The sequence below is a fragment of the Arachis ipaensis genome, chromosome B09, assembly GCF_000816755.2.
Source record: "Arachis ipaensis cultivar K30076 chromosome B09, Araip1.1, whole genome shotgun sequence".
NCBI lineage: Eukaryota > Viridiplantae > Streptophyta > Magnoliopsida > Fabales > Fabaceae > Arachis > Arachis ipaensis.
Genome location: NC_029793.2, coordinates 108,529,648 through 108,543,593, shown reverse-complemented (window position 1 = coordinate 108,543,593; position 13,946 = coordinate 108,529,648). Strand labels below are relative to the sequence as shown.

The following is a 13,946-nucleotide window of genomic DNA, read 5'->3' as shown; positions in this document are numbered from 1 at the left end:
ACAATTACTCACTAATAGTAACTAATATATTAATAAATTATAATTAATTTGATTTAATAAAATTATTTATATGTGTTTGCATACTTTTAAAAGTTAGAATGCTTTTCAAAGTTAATTTATATTTTATCAAAATTTAAAAATCTAACAAAACTTTATATAATGATAAAATTCAAATTTACTCTTATATTTGTGTATATTGTGATTTTTTAAAATTTTAAAAATTATTATTTCTTGGGCTTACTAAAAAATTTTCATCCTCCTGACGATCCTGCTCATCGGAGGCCGGAGAATCGGGAAGCGGAGGTAGCTCAGCGCCCAGAGAGATAAGGGCCTGGTCCATCCGATCCAAACGGCGTCTGACATGGTGTCGCTCTTGCTCCAAGAACCGGAAGAGACGCTGGACCAGGAGATAGGTAGGCTCAGGTGCTGCTGGAGGGTCGGTAGATGGTGGAGGAGCTGCGGCTGTAGAAGATGATGGGCCAGCTGCAGAGGCTGGTGGTGAAGGTGTCCCTATGACAGCCCTAGCCGGAGAGCGGCGGCTAGCAGGTGGCTTCTCGTGCACCCAAACACCCCAGGGGATAGTAATCTCCCTGTCATCTGCATCAGCTGGTGGTGGTCGCACATCGTCATCTACCAAAATAAGGCTTAAAAAGCATGTTTTTACACTTAAGCACAATCATGGAAGAGATAACAAAACCATGCTAATTCTTAGGCTAAATGTGACAAAAGGTTATCAAAATGTTCTAAATTCAAGGCAAAACAAACCGTCAAATTGGGGTTTGTCACGGGTCAATCCATCAAAATCGCCAAAAAAAGTAGGTCGGTGTGAGATTTTGAACCTGCCAATCTGAAAAAGCCCGCCAAACCCATATCGTCAAACATGCGAGCTTTGGCGGGACAGAACGGACTGGCCCAACGGGCTTCCATTGTTTTTTTAAGAATATTTTGGTAATTTTACCAACAATATAAATACTTAAAGAAAAGGGATTAGGATTTCAATTTTTTTCTCTCATAGCCACCCACCCACACTCTCTCCGTCTCTCTCACACCCCACTCACTGTTCCTATTTTTCTTCTCCCTTCTTGTGAGAGAGACGGAGAGAGTATGAGTGTGTGGCTGTAAAGAAGAAAAATTGAAACCCTAATTCCTTTTCTTTAAAAATTTATATTGTTAGTAAAATTAACAAAATGTGCTTAAAAAGTAGCATTAAAAGCCCATCGGGCCAACCCACCCCGTCCTGCCAAAGCCCATAGGTTTGACGATCCGGGATTGGAAGGCTTTTTCAGATTGGCGGTTCAAAATCTCACCCCAACCCGCCTTTTTTGGCGAATTGACCCAGCGGGTTCGACTCATCACTACAAGAAAAACGTGAGTATCGTCAGATTTTTCATTGAAAAACGGAAAAAATCGACGGTAATTAAATTACCGTCGAATTTACCGTCGTAAGGAATCAGACGATATAAACTTCACTGGTAAATATTTACTGTCGGAATTTTTTTGTCTGACGGTAATTGCTATCGGATTATTTGACGGATAAATCCGATGGTAATGTCAATTTTTTTTAAAATTTTGAAATAAATGGTCAATTTTAAGTTTTAGTTTAAATTTATTTTTCACACAATTAATGGTCAATTGATAAATAATGAAATCCTATTATTTAAAATAAATAATACAATATTCAAATAAATTAATAGTCAAGTACATCAAATAAATACAATGAAACAAAAAAACGATACACTAATAACTAAAGATTCAGGTAGTCCTCGTCCTCGTCATTGTCGTCATCGTTATCGTCGTCATCGTCGGTCTCGTGGCCCTGAGGAGGCGGTGTAGAAGGCAGTGATGTCTGTGTGTCACCAGCAGGACCGTTGCCACCAGCAGGGATGATGCTAGTGGCACGCATCTGAGCATGGTACACCTCCATCTGAGCCTCCATCCACTAAAGCCGCTCCAGTTGCTCCCTCCACTCCAGACTAAGGTCATCCGTATCCGTCACGAATGTGATGATCTCCTAATACATCTTCCGATGATCGTTCAGCTTATGAGTCTACTGGTGAAAGTTGTGTTGGAGTTCCTACACCTTCAGCCTCAAATCCACGCCTTCCTCGGGCTTGACGGCTCAACTGGTGGCAAAGCCTGATGACAGTCTCAACGTGCAGGTACGGAGGCTGCTGGCGAAGAATGATCCTAGCCCGTGTATGTGGTTCTTATACGGTGCTGAGGCGGTCTCATGCCAAACCGCATTGGGATCGACGACTGAAGTAGCAGAGCCATCAACGGCGTCCTCCCCACTTTGCTGAGATTGCTGAGTTGCAGCCTCTAGTCTCTGCGAGTAGGATTCTTGTGTAGTACATGTTATTATGATTAGTACAACAGCTATACAATTAATCTCTAATAATTATATACCAGAAGATCATATGTATGTTTACTTACATAATGGTTCTGAGACCGTTGATAAGCAAATCTCGTTTTGTTCTCTTTCAACATGTGGGTATACCTGAACATCTCCGCCAATGTCCCCTCGTGATCCAACGAATTCGACTACACATGTTACATTGAAACAATATAATTAGGATGCCTAGTAATGATATGTAAAAGAATATAACTAAGTTATTAACAAAATTAAAGTCATTGCATACCAGTCTGGCCTTAACCTTCATGATGGTCACTGAGTCGTTGGTATACTTAGACGACCTGGCCGATGCGCTGTTAGCTCTGTTGGTGATACACCGATGCCGATCCCTTCATCGATCTTCCAATGAACAAACAAAGCCTTCTTTATTTTTGCTCAGAGCTAGGAATCAGGTAGTCTCGCCCCTCACGAACATCCTCCAACATTTGCTATAGCCGCTGAACCATTTTATGGTTGAATATCTTCCTGATGGTAAGATTGTACTCAGCGTCCCATATAAAGTGTAGCTGCACATAGAAACTTTAAAACTAGTTCATCAAAATAGAAGATATAAACTAGCTAAAAAGGTTTGAAACTAAAAAAAATTACTGTCCATTTCTGAAATCACGCTCTCTGATCTCAGTTCGGATCTTCTTGTAGCTGGGCTAAAGATGGTTGTACATTATCTTGATGATATTGGACATCTCCTAAGTACATGCGTTGTTCGGCGCAAACCTATCAACAATCCACGAAGAAAACAATATGGCAATTCTATAAACAAGAATCAATAACCAGGCACTTTTAGCAATAACAATAATCAGGAAACAGAAAACACTTTCAGAAAATCAAACCTAAATCAACTAAACAAGAACCAATAATCATGCACTTTTAGTAATTCCATAATCAGGAAACAGGAAACACTTTCAAGAAATCAAGCCTAAATCCACTAAACAAGAATCAATAACTAAACATTTTCAGCAATAACAATAATAAAAAAACAGGAAATACTTTCAGGCAATCAAACCTAAATCCACTAAATAAGAATCAATAACCAGAAACTTTCAGTAATTCCATAATTAGGAAACAAGAAACACTTTCAAGCAATCAAACTTAAATCCACTAAACAAGAATTGATAACCAAATGCTTTCAGCAATAACAATAATTAGGAAACAGAAAATACTTCAAGGCAATCAAACTTAAATCCACTAAAAAAGAATCAATAACTAGACACTTTCAGCAATTTCATAATTAGGAAACAAGAAACACTTTCAGGAAATCAAAACTAAATTCACTAAACAAGAATCAATAACCAGATACTTTCAACAATTCTATAATCAGGAAACAAGAAATACTTTCAGTCATTCAAACCAAAATTCACAAAACAAGAATCAATAACTAGACACTTTCAACAATAAAAATAATTAAAAAACAGGAAATACTTTCAGGCAATCAAACCTAAATCTACTAAACAAGAATCAATTTTCAAGCGCTTTTAGCAATAACAATAATCAGGAAATATATAAGACTCAAAGTAATACTTACCTCGTGCCGCCATCAGGCCAAATGGTCAACCATATGATGGAGGATGGTGGAGGGGCATCAGTAGCCTCACTTCCATGAGAGGACTCCGGGATCGCGGCTTCCGTCGTCGGAGGCGGCGTCGCCGTGGTAGCGGATTGCTGAGCAGGCGGTGGCATCGCCATGGATGGAGGCGGCTTCGTCACCATGGACGGAGTCACGTAGTTGGGATTAGGGACCATGATGAATGGCTGGTCTGCTAAATCTGCAACCTATGACATCATCGGGGTAGTCAGAAGTAGAGGGAGAGGATCCAGAATTCTTGGGGGTACCGGAAGAAACCCTCATTCTACCCCAACCATGACTACGACCACGACCAGCAGTCTGATCCACCAGACCCCTACTCGTCATCATTTCCGCAAATAGCATACCAATTAACAGAAATTTAGAAAAATAATACGAACACAAAAATTCATATCATCGAACACTTGGCATGCAAAAGCATAAACAACATAAAATTTAACTAACAAGCACTCTATCAACATCAAGTCACAAAATTCAGCATCAATTATAGAAAATTCAACATTATATTGCAGTGTTCAACAGAATACCAGTCAATGAATTCAAACAAATTCAAATTACAAATTCAAGAATCACAATAGCATGCTTAATTACTTATAAACCAAGAAAAATCCTAATAAGAAAATTGTAATTTTACCCTAAATCAACCTAACAGCAAAAAGTAGTATAACTAACAAGCATTCTTTCAACATCAATCACAAAATTCAGCATCATTACACAAAATTCAGCATTATATTGCAGTGTTCAGCAGAATATCAATCAATGAATTCAGAAAAATTCATATTACAAACCCAAGAATCATAATAGCATGCTTAATTACCTATGAACCAAGAGCAATTCTAATAAAAAAAATTCTAATTTTACTCTAAATCAACCTAACAGGAAAAAGTTGTATAACTAACAAGCCTTCTTTCAACATCAAGTCACAAAATTCAGCATCAATTACCCATAATTCAATATTATATTGCAGTGTTCAGCAGAATATCAGTCAATAAATTTAAACAAATTCAAATTATAAACCCAAGAATCACAACAGCAAGCTTAATTACCTATGAGCTTAGAAAAGTCCTAATAAGACATTTTTAATTTTACTCTAAATCAACCTAACAGCAAAAAGTAGTTTAACAAACAAGCATTCTTTCAACCTCAAGTCACAAAATTCAGCATCAATTACACAAAATTCAGCATTATATTGCAGTATTTAGGAGAATATCAGTCAATAAATTCAAACAAATTCAAATTACAAACCCAAGAATTACAATAGCATACTTAGTTACCAATAAACCAAGAGAAATCCTAGTAAGAAAATTCTAATTTTACTCTAAATCAACCTAAAAGCAGAAAGTAGTTTAAACAATAACAAGCATTCTTTCAACATCAAGTCACAAAAGTATCAATTACACAAAATTCAGCATTATATTAAAGTATTCGGCAGAATATCAGTCAATGAATTCAAACAAATTCAAATTACAAACCCAAGAATCATAATAGTATGCTTAATTACCTATGAACTAAGAGAAATCCTAATAACAAAATTGTAATTTTACTCTAAATCAACCTAATAGCAAAAAAGTAGTTTAACAAACAAGATTCTTTCAACATCAAGTCACAAAATTTAACATCAATTACACAATTCAACATTATATTGCAGTATTCAGCAGAATATCAGTCAATAAAGTCAAACAAATTCAAATTACAAACCCAAGAATCACAATAGCATGCTTAATTACCTATGAACTAAGAGAAATCCTAATAAAAAAAATTTAATTTTACTCTAAATCAACCTAACAACAAAAAGTAGTTTAACTAACAAGCATTCTTTAAATATCAAGTCACAAAATTCAGCATTATATTGTAGTATTCAATAGAATATTAGTCAATGGATTCAAACATTCAAATTATAAACCCAAGAATCATAATAACATGCTTAATTATCTATTAACTAAGAGAAATCCTAATCAGTAAATTCTAATTTTACTCTAAATCAATCTAACAAAAAAAACTAGTTTAACTAAATTAAATTACAAACAAAAAATTAAAATCTAATTAAACCCTAATGAATTTAAAATAAGATATTAATAGAAAATTTGACAAAACCTGAAATGAAGCACAGAGCAAGATATTAGGGGAGATATGGAGGTTGCGATAGTGACACCGCAGTTTGTGGCAGTGAAGTGAGGCCGCCGGAGTGCCTCTCATTGGATAGAGCAGAGGAGGTTGCGAAAAAGAGGTGGTTCACGGTGGTGGTGAAGATGAGGTTTGATGATAGTGACGAGAATGATGGTGGTGATGAGTGCGGCCGACGGCGGAGGTTCTGGTTCGTGAAGAGGAGTGGATCAGCAAGGCGATGAGACAGAGAAGAGAGGAGGAGGCGATGATGAGAGAGAGAGAGAGAGAGAGAGAGAGAGAGAGAGAGAGAGAGAGAGAGAGAGAGAGAGAGAGAGAGAGAGAGAGAGAGAGAGAGAGAGAAATTCGAAACGAAGAAGACGGTTCACGCTTTGTATATCAGGCACTATTATTGTTGAATTTACCAGCAGATTTATCCACCGGTAAAGTTTTGTGTGTGACCAAAACGCAACGTTTTACTAATCAACGTTACCGTTGGATTTAGCTAGCTAAATCCGACAGTAATGATTGCACCAAATTTTTTGTTCTTCCCTCCAAATATTACCAGCGAATTTACCGTTGAAAAACCAAATTTGATAGTAATTTTTTAGGATGACAAATTTATTGCGAAATTCGACATTATTCAATATTTTTCTTGTAGTGCGTTTTGCCACCTCTTGCTCTATTACTAGTTAATAATATCTTTTGATTTTATTTAATAAAATCTAATGGTTCATGAAAAATAGTGCATCTAATACGCATAAAATTCGTCATATATATATATTAAAAAAGATTTCATTATTTATTGCGATGACAAATATTTGGTTAAGAATTAATTCAAATTTATAACGTGATTATTTGTGTTATAAAATTTTAGGTTTGGCATTATCATGAATAATGATTTGATTTGATTTAAAAAGAATCAATTACTAAGTGCAAGATATGAAAGAGATCAATGCTATCAAATAAAAAAAGAAAATAATCATGACAATGATGACAGATATTAGACAGCAAACAACTAGTGTGAATAATGAAGTATTGATTCGATTATATTTAGAAATAATCAAATATCAAGAACAAGATATGAAGGAAATATAAAAACTTACAGCTGCTTAAAGAAAGAAAAGTATCAAGTCTTCAATGAAAATTGATTAGCTAATTAAAACGGCTAGTGTTTGCTTGGTTTTTGTTATAAGTAGAAGAACCAAGTTTAAAGAAAAACAAGAAGAATATTCAAATATAAAAATACTGCACGTTGAAGTGTAATTCTTTTTCACTTTGGTTCTTTTTAATATTCAGTTGTGTATCTCTTTAGTGAACAAAAAAAAAAAAGGCTTATATTCAATTGAGAGATTATTTAAAAAGGCCTATGAGTGAAAAGACATAAATTAGGAAGAAAAATTAACACATTTTTAGACTGAGTTTGTTATTTGATTCTCTTTGTTCTTGGCATTTTTGTTTGGTCTTGTCATTGGTTTGTGAGGCACAAAATTGTTGCTTTGTTTGTCTTGGCATAGAATTAGTTTGGTTCGATTAGTTTTTGTTTCGGTCTTGGTCTTGGTCTTAGTCTTGGCATTGGTAATTAAATCTTGAATTAAATATAGTGAAATTTCGCTGTCATTGTGGTGGAGATTGGACATAGACCTCATTGCACTTCGAAGTTGAATCAGGATACTTGTTGGTGTCGTTCTCTTTACTCTTTTCTCTTTTATTTTCTGTAGTTGTAAGAGATTAAACCGAGAAAATCTCCTACTTGCTCTATTATACGCTTCTAATTTTAAAAGAGTGCCTTGTTCCAAACCCCCCTTTCTCAAGGCATATAAAACCTTCAATTGGCATCAGAGTTTAGGCTTTAGGAGTCAAGCTTAACAGTTTGGAGAAAAGATCTATGGCGACTAATCTAGTCTCTTTCAACCTAACCGATTGTCAATCTTATCACCGTCCTCCTTGTTTCAATGGAACCAATTACTCATACTGAAAGGAGAGAATAAGGATTTTCATTCAATCTATAATTTATAATCTGTGGAAGATCATCATGAATAGACTTGAGATTCCAACTAAACTAATGTTTGAAGGACAAGTCATTCAAAAAAAAATGAAGAATGGACGGAAGAAGAAAAGAAAAAAGTGGAGTCAAATGCCAAAATAGTGAATATGATGCATTGTGCCATAAGTATTGAAGAGTATAGAGAAATCTCTAGATACAAAACTGTTAAGGAAATATGGAAGAAACTTTAAGTTACTCATGAAGGAATAAATCAAATGAGAAAAACCAGAATCGATATTCTAATGAAACACTATGAGCTATTTTTTATGAAAGAAGAGTCTATAGATGAAATGTTCGAAATATTTTCGATCATAATCAATGGACTCGATGCACTGGAGAAATAATTCACTGAGAAGGAGCTGGTCAAGGAGATTCTGAGAAGTCCCACAAAGCAATGGGAGACAAAAACTACTGAATTACAAGAAAAAAATGATCTTAACAAAATCACTTATGATAAGTTAAGAGAAAAGTTACTAGCATATGAAACCACTCATTTGAAGACAGAAACAAGAAAAAAGTGTGGCTTTGAAGTTGAAGGTTGAAACCGAATCAGATGAGAAATTTTTTCAGCAATGATGAAATAGTTTTCTTTGCAAAAAGACTGAGAAAAATGATGAGATATAAAGGCAGAAAAACAAATTCTTCATCTAAGGAGGATAAGAAGAAAACCAATAAAAGAAACTGCATCTATTACAAAGAACCAGGATACTTCATATCTGAATGTCCAATGCTAAAGTGAAAAAAAGAAAGCACGAGGAAAAGAAAAAAGTTTTGATGGCATCTTGAGAAGATTTGAAAAGTGATATATCTGATGATGATGAGAATGAACAAAGAACACATGTTTTATAGCTAAGGACAAAGAATCTAATAATGAAGTAAATCTTTATAATTATACTACTGAAGAATCACATGATATTATTGATGATTTATGTAACAGTCCGATTTTGAGATGCAGCAACTTTTTACTAAAAGTACAGTAGAATAGACATCTCAATTAATAATAATATAATATTATTATTATGTTATTATTTTACCTAATTTAGTATAAGTTGAGATAAATTATTTAATATAATAATCAAATTCAAAATTTACCGATACGAATTAAGGCCAGTATTTTCCGATCAATTTAACTATGTTACTACAACAAAGGCGTTGCTTTGTGGCGGTTTTTTCCCTACCGCAAAATCAAATTTTGGAGGTTTAGTGGACCGCCCTAGTTATTGGCACGGAAAAGTGATTTTGCGGCGGTTTCTAGCAACCGCTGGTATAACCGCCGTGATATACAAGTATTAGGATTTAGTCCACTTTTACCGGCAGTTACGAACCGCCATAATGTTATTACCGTTTGTTAATTTAGGACTATTTGTGGCGGTTATAAAACCGCCGCTAATTTCAATATAAATTAAAAAAATTGGATTTTTCTTTTAAAAAACGCTGATTTTTTTTTATTTTAAAGATATATTTTTTCCCCTTTTTGGATTTTTTAATATTATAAATTTTAATATTTTTCATCTATTGAATCTAAACTTGTGAAAAAAACAACAAAATTAACTGAAAAATAAAATAATATATTTATAAAAATATCAACATAGTAAATCTCTTGCTAAGAATTGAATAGTCAAATTCAAAAAAATATTTGTTTCAAACCAAAATAACTCCAATCCTAGGATTCTGTTTTTCACTCGGTCCTTCCACAAAATTCATCCCTGCAGCGATATCTGGTGGTAGTTCCTCACCCTGCCATTGAAAAAGACAAAACAGTGATACAAAGAATATAACGTAACACATTGTAATCTCTTACAATATCTGAATTTCTAATTTAATCTAAAGATTTAAAAACTAAAATTTAGAATCTACTTCACAAACTAAAAATTTGCTATCTTAATCTCCGTAATCATAATATATTTGCCTAACAGCATTGCAAGTGAAAAGTATCAAAATTCTACAAAAACTATCAACCATAGCTCATAACTCATAGCTAGGATGCACACATATATCATAGAATGGAAAGAAAAAAAAGAGGTATATATATTAGCATGAGACCAGAACACAATATATAGGAGTATTAAAGTTGCACATTCATAAGCTACTTGAATAAAAAGAAAGTCAATATGTATTAGTTAGTTATTTTATATATATCTTTTCATATAGTTAGTTGTTTTTGGTGGATTCATCTAGAAGTGAAGAGATACTCATTTGTTTTCAGTGGTAGGTTCACAATTTTAACTATGTTAAGCTGACATATGAAACATAATTTTAACTATAGTAGGTTCACAATTTTAACTATCTTGAAAATTATGCACTTTAAGTAGGACCTGATCCATATGGTTCCTATTATACATGGCAAATATATATATAAATAGCAACATTATTCTTGTTTGCATTTAATTTCTAACAAGATCTCATGTTTAAATTACATGAATATAATAAACAAATGTGAAGAGATTTACTTATACATATGTATAGACTACTATATGCTCCTTATTGCTAATAAAGAACTTTTATATACGTCAGACATGGATAAATACAAAAGTAAGCACATGAATATTTACCTTGCACCATAGGAATGGGTGCGCACCAATGAAGAGAAAACAGGCTAGCAGCAGGCCTGAACCGACGACAACGACGCGGGCAGAGACGACGATGCGACAAGTAGCTCTTAGAGACCGAATTCTGAACCTGGAAATGATCATTTAAACAATATGTTGATCAAATATTTTAATATTAACTGGTGCCAAGCTTATCAAAAATGATCAAATAACCAGCTATTAGGATACAAGGAGATTTAATGATATCTAAATTATGGTATAGAAACTCAATTGGTTTGCTATACTAAACATCTCTGCTGCTTTCATAATTGTAGTTCAATGATTTAATGATATCTAAATTGTAGTTCAATGCTTAACATAGTAAATTTTTGACATCCGTTTGCTGTGCCAAGAACTCCTTAGACTGGGTCCTCAACTCCTCAAGGGTATCTCTTTCTGTCACAAGATTTTCTGCCTTTGATTTCAGTTGCCTAAGGAATGTGACAAGAACTGAATTCTCAAGCACCATTTTCTCACTTCCATTGCAAGCTGTGAAGAATTAGTGTGTCTCCTCAAGTTTGCCATGTGTATGGTTCATAAGCTCCTGATTTTCAATAATATCTTCACACATGTTCTCCCTGTTAATTTCAGGAGTCTTCGATATCTTAAGCAGCTAGATCCTCAGTATTTTAACTTTCTTTGACATGGAGTTCACATCAACCTGCTTTTGAACATTATCATTCTCCACTTTAGATATCATTCTATCAGACATTTTGGATGCCTCCAAGAGTCTCTGACATTATTTATCCATTATTTATTTAAAAAGACAAGACAAGAGCCACACTTCAACAAGAAACAACATATTAATACAACCATAAAAAAGAACATCCCTTTATATTCCACAAGGGAGGAAGAAAATGATATAACTCTAAACCAAAACAGAAAATCATGAAAAGTATAAGTTACACAAGAGATAAAATCATCATGCTTACAATAATATATATAAACTTGATAAACATTATTTAATACCTGAACTTTTCGAAGAAGATTACAAGTGCGATGCAATTTCTCAATGTGCTCCCTCTTCTCAAATAAAGAAGTGTTAATACTGTCACTCCTAGACTGTACAGACATGATCTGGATTTTTTAAGGAAAAAAGAAAGAAAGATGTGATTACTTAACTGCTAATAAACTCTCAAGCCTCCTATTCTTCTTTTTGTTTTTGCTAATGATCAATAATATTAATTTAATGTTACACTTACTTTTTCAAGAAGATACTCCATATTTCCCTCCGTCCCTAAAATATTACTTTTCATCCTGCTCGAATAAAGCATGCATATAAAACACTATAGGATCATATAAGTTATCATAATGGTGCATATAAAACCATATTTCCATCATTTGCTTTGCTTTATCATCCAATAATGGTGCATCATTGTCGCCATCGCTCTCCATCATTCTTAATTTAAATTTTTCTCTTGAAGAATTTCAACGCTTCTTGCTCCAATCAATGACATCAATCCTTCTTACTAACTTGATGACTCTCTTCTTGTTTAATCTATTTCCCTTCTGCATTGTAGTAATTCCTAGACCTTGTCCACCTCCTAGAGAATGGATCATACCCTACCTCACCCAATTTCAAATTCACCTGCAAATTCCTATGCTCAGACAAGTTCTTGAAATTATCAAATTTGTTCTTTCTGTTCATCTCAACTAATCTTTTAGCCCTACTGTCATTATCCCTGGCTTCGCGTGCCGTGTCCAATTCCAGGAGCTTGGCGCAGATCCTCTCCACCTCGGCCTCATCGTTCTTTCTCTTTGCTACCTCCATTAGCCTCTTCAGCTTGTCCTTCTCAACCGCGACATTAAGCGGCCGAGTAGGCGCGGCTTTCTTCTCCTCTAGCATCTGCTTCACAGTGGGTGCAAAGTAGACATAGTTAATCGTTCTTCTAATGGCCTCTCTCTTGTCCAAAACACTCGCCTTACTCGGCATTTGGCTACAACTTCTCTCAATTTCCTTAACCCATTGCCTGAACTCTTTCTCCAACGGCGAAGAATCCGAAACCACAGCCATTTGGAACCTCTTGGCAGAGCTTTCACTTCCCCAAACACAAACCAGGTACTTGTGAGTGATTCTGTTCTCAACCTTGTAGTGCCCATTTGGATCGGCACCATCAATACTCTGAACCATGCAGAGTCTGTAAACAGCTCCACTCTCTGATTTTCCAATCCCAATTCTAACAAAGCACCCAACAATTAACTCTTCAAAGAATGGTTCATTCAGCCACTTCACAAGCCTCGATCTCCTAATGGTGATTTCCTTGATTTCTTCAAACGTTGGCATGTTTGATTCTCTCAACATGTTCTTGTCATCGTCATCGTCACTATCAGCCAACCCTTCAGAGGAATCTCTATCACTGTCACTGCTCTGCCTATCATCACTCTGGCTTCGGAGACATCAATGACACCACTTACTCACTTTTACAATGACATCAATCCGATAAATTAACCTGCAATCTGCCCAATCATAAAAGCAGATGAAATCATTTATGTTATCCAATTATATCCTTATAGATTAAGTTGTTCAATAGCTCAATTTTAATTTCTAACATTACATAATAAAATCAAGCTTTCTGCAGAGAAGCACAACAAAACTGCCGGTAGACTTCAGGAAACATGTGAAAAATACTGCATAATAAATCAGGATAAACATGCCAATCATTCATTTTCAAAATCCCATAAAGAAAGGGTTGTATGATGGGAATTGAGAAAGAGCAGAAACCTTTCAAAATAAGAGGAAACAGAGCAATAAAATGGAACATCACGTGAGGAAGAAGAATATTCACTCACTTGTGGGTAGAGATCATAAGTGCCCAACTCCTTAACAACCAAGGGTAACCCTTTTCCATCAGCAACCTAAGAAGCATAATATTTGCATGTGTCAGTAAAATCAAATACTTAGGTAGCGTTTGTTTTCGGAGACAGGACACAGAGACATGGACAGCACATCTTTAAAAAGCGTTTGGAAGCAAAGACATCGACACTGAACATATTGTCTCTGGGACAGTTTTTTATACTTTTGTGTCCACTCTTCTACGAAGGACAATGATGGACACGGGATTTAGAAGAGGGACACAGACTGTTTTTATGAATTTTTTTCTTTTTTGTCCATGGTACTATTTTTTATTATTCCACTGTTACCCCTTCTTATTTTTCTTATTTTGCGTCGTTCTCAGAAAGTACTTTTTTTTTCCATTCTCTTTTTCTATCTCT

The 13,946-nt window shown here is 34.8% G+C and overlaps 2 long non-coding RNA genes across 2 annotated transcripts in view; both read right to left on the bottom strand.

Moving 5' to 3' along the window:
* On the bottom strand, positions 1,687 to 3,509 carry LOC110266625. The gene is made up of 3 exons (XR_002354068.1): positions 2,640 to 3,509; positions 2,434 to 2,541; positions 1,687 to 2,340 (listed from the first exon to the last, which is right to left on the bottom strand). It is a non-coding gene; the product is annotated as an uncharacterized LOC110266625 (long non-coding RNA).
* Positions 9,642 to 13,946, bottom strand: part of LOC110267028 — a 14,457-nt gene continuing 10,152 nt past the window's right edge. Inside the window, exon 3 of the long non-coding RNA XR_002354336.1 lies at positions 9,642 to 9,882. This is a non-coding gene — a long non-coding RNA (uncharacterized LOC110267028). The remainder of the gene's footprint in view (positions 9,883 to 13,946) is intronic.